Source organism: Coptis chinensis, chromosome 2, assembly GCF_015680905.1.
Source record: "Coptis chinensis isolate HL-2020 chromosome 2, ASM1568090v1, whole genome shotgun sequence".
NCBI classification, from domain to species: domain Eukaryota; kingdom Viridiplantae; phylum Streptophyta; class Magnoliopsida; order Ranunculales; family Ranunculaceae; genus Coptis; species Coptis chinensis.
The window spans coordinates 18772860-18776499 of record NC_141457.1 but is presented as its reverse complement, the minus strand read 5'-3'; the positions used below and the strand labels follow the sequence as shown (position 1 = coordinate 18776499).

Sequence of the window (3640 nt, the reverse complement as noted above, 5' to 3'; positions counted from 1 at the left end):
CTTGGTGGGGTAACTATAGGCATAGTTACTTTGTTATCAACCACTCTGCTGCCAGAGAGTGGTGATGGCCTTTAGCTCACCTACATTTTCATATTCATTACTAGTATTATCGGTTACCTCAAAGGCTGTATTTGTTGTTTTAGGATTAGGTATTTAAGTGACCTGGAAACACACCTTTGGGTTGGGCTTTATCTTGAGCCAACTGTTGGGTTAAATTATTAATGGATTGTAGAAGTCATTTGGTTAGATTGAGCCATGGTTTGGAAAAGTTTTTGGCTTACTTGTATGAAGGTGTCAAGACGATCCGGTTGTGTGGGTGTAGTAGTCACGGGTGGTGTGGACGAACTATTTCCGTGAATTATTTATGGGTGGATTTTGATAGTTATTATTTACCTAACGATACCTCTATTAGCATTATAATTATTATAACTACCTTGACCTTGTGCTTGACCTTGTCGAGGTTGCACTTGGTTGTTATAATTATTAAAATTACCCTGACCCTGTCCTTGTCGTGGTGGAGCTTGGTTAAAACTTTGTGTTGGCCTAACATATTGATTATTGTACCCTGGAGGTGTGACATGTTGGTTATTTCTCCAACCGAAGTTGGGATTTTGTCTCCAAAGGGCGTTAGGTTCACTATTAATGGAACAAGCCTGTTCATAGGCTATAGGACAGTGGGAGTCGGGATGGTCAGGGCTCCAACATAAACTACATGGATTTGAATTTACGTTCATGACGGGGATAGGCTTTTGTTGAACAGAAATGGCCTCTACCTTTTTAGTGAGTGATTCGATTAGAGTTTTAAGCTCGGGATCGTGTTTAATTTCAAACATACCGGGGCGCCTTAATCAGATTTGATGAACTAGCGGGCGGTGGATATCATCACTACCCCCTGTTGTTATTTAAGCTTTAGTTTGATCCTCTAAAATTTATAAGCCTCCGAGGCTCCTTTGCTTAAGAAACTACCCCATTCATTATGTCTAGGACTTCTTTATGGTGGTGTAGAAGTCCTTTGAAAAGGCACGAACTAACGTGTCTTTAAGCTAAGTTATGATGTGGACACTCTATAAGGAAATCGGTGAAGCGATTCCAAGCCTCTGAAAATGATTCATGAGGATTTTGTCGAAAGAAATGAATCTTAGAAAGCATCTCATCCATCTCTAGGGGTGGGTAAAATGTTCCATAAACAAATTTGAACAAGTTTAGCCCACGAGTCCATAGAATTAGGCTTGGGCAGTTAACCAAAAGCCGCCTTTATCGGCTAAGGTGAAAGGGAATACCCTTAGTTTAATTTGTTCTGCACCAACCGTAGGATGGTGGAATATTGTTAGGACTTGTTCAATCCCTACGATAATGTGATAAGGTTTCCCATGGTCTAATCCATGAAAAACGGGTAACAAATTAAAAATATTTGGGGATTCGAAATCCCCATCGGGTCTGCTAGAACGATGCAAGATTTGGGGCTATCGCTCAAGGCTTTGTAGAAGTCAGAGAGAGGAGTCTCTTCTTCGTCGGGCATTGTGTCAGGTGATGTGTGTGAAATAGTAGCTAGAGGTGTAGTGGGTGGTATACTAGATAGACTTGTTTGTTGACGTTGTTGGGTAATTACGTTCGGTGTTTTTGTTCGGCCAGACCTTAATCTCATACAAGGCTAAAACCAAACTTAGCTAAACACATCAACACTCCAAACAATTCTGATATACTAGTATAAACCTCTAACAGGAGATGCGAGGTGTGGAAGAAAGGAATACCTGATTGCGTCCTTGCTTCGCTTATGAATAGCGTCTTGTTTACGCGTGTTCAGTGTATATAACAAGTTAGAACACTGAAAAACTTGAAATATCAAAGTTCGAATCAAAACTGTAGAATTCCTGAAAAATATATCTTAGAGGCGGTCGCTTCGTTCCAAGATAACTTAGAGGCGAGGCGCTTCGTGTTCCAGGCTATAGAGGCGCGAGGTCGCTCCTTATAAGCCTTGATCGCTTCGATGTAATTTTGTCGCGGAATTTTTCAACGATGAAACGGAAAACCACAGTATGAATCAAACAAGGGTGGGTGGGTGAAATGGGACTTTAATAAAAGTACTTATACTATGAAAACAATGCGAATGTGAAACTAAGATGGCAGCGGCGCCATTTGATAAAACATAAAATTGAATAGTTTACCTACGAAATGAACGATAAAACTCAAAACGTAAGTAAACTAAACTATCTTATGCTGCCTATATTTATCAAAGATTCTACTCTCAATCCTATGAGATATAGTGGAGTAGGAAGTTCGTTCCACTCCTAGTCCATCCGCATATTAATGTTCTCTACGTATAAGTACTCTTACTCTAAAGTCTAATGAGAGATTTACGAAGTGGCAACTAGACTACGATGCAACTACCCACAAGATGCAACTAGTCGACTATTAGAACAACTATAAGAATGCTACGTTGATTCTATGATAAGGAGTTAGAGGGGGATTGATTCCACCTTAACTCGACTTAATCCTACTAACGACAAATCGTCGTAATACGAATTGAACTGCTTCGCAGAACAATATGGTTATTCCTAATCCCTAATTACACATGGCATTCCTACCAATTCATAACTAGCATGTGAACAATTAAACCCATTCTCATGGTGAACTAATCACTTCTAGAGTGGAAAGGAAATTGCGACGACTCTACGATAATCAGAATCAAGCTTTCATCAAGGCTTCTCAACCCCCTTTAATGGAGGTTTAGCCGAGAATCATTACGCAATGATTTCCGATTAAATTAAAACTAAACATAATATAAAGAATTGAAATTTACTAATCTAAATTAAACAATAATTAAAATCTAATTAATAACTAAGAATTGAATAACAAGTAATAAATAAAATCAGATCTAACACAAATGTAAATGACAAGAATCGAAATTAACAAACTAGCTATTTTATTAATCAATCTAATTAAGAATAATGATTCTAGAGTTTAATCTAAAACAAGAATTGGATTTGAAACTAAACTTAACAAAAAGAATTAAATCTAGATCTAGAAGCTATTCTAATGGCTACTTTATATTCTAAGCTACTTTTATTTTCTAACCTCTTATCTACTATTAACAAAGAGCTAAGCTTTGGTTTTTATACTTTCAGATCCAAAAATCGTGCATGGGCTTGGAGCCATGTTTTGGGCCAGAGAATCAGGCCCAAAACCCAATTCTTTCAGTCCAAAAAGGCCTCTTCAGCTGCAGTTGGCTTCAACAGACTTTTCGTCCACTTCTGCTTCTCTGATTGGATCAAGGCTTAAACCATTGGAAAGCTCTTTCCGATCCGGTCGTTTTGACATAAGGTAGGCCCCATTCCGAGGTCTGAGTCCAAAGATACGGCCTTCGGAAGTTCTGCTGACTTTGTGTCTTTGTTTTACGCCGTCGACTTTCAGCTTTTGACCGGGCTTTAGAAAGGCTGGTCTTCTTGAATCTTGGCCTTTAATCACGGAACTCCTTAGTAACCGACCGTTGCTCCTTTATCTCGCTAAAGTGGCACATTTCTGCACATAATGGACTTTGAAGCCTGAAATGCATAAAAACACAGAATCAGTGTTAACTCTTAATTATTACTCACATAATTGGTCTAATAGTATGACTATTCTGAGGGTTAAAACTACAGTT

The 3640-nt window shown here is 38.6% G+C and overlaps 1 non-coding gene across 1 annotated transcript; it reads left to right on the top strand.

Moving 5' to 3' along the window:
• The first annotated feature begins 1045 nt into the window (after positions 1-1045).
• Positions 1046-1149, top strand: LOC147515213 (small nucleolar RNA R71). The gene has a single exon (XR_015214616.1). It is a non-coding gene; the product is annotated as a small nucleolar RNA R71 (small nucleolar RNA).
• The last annotated feature ends 2491 nt before the right edge of the window (positions 1150-3640 follow it).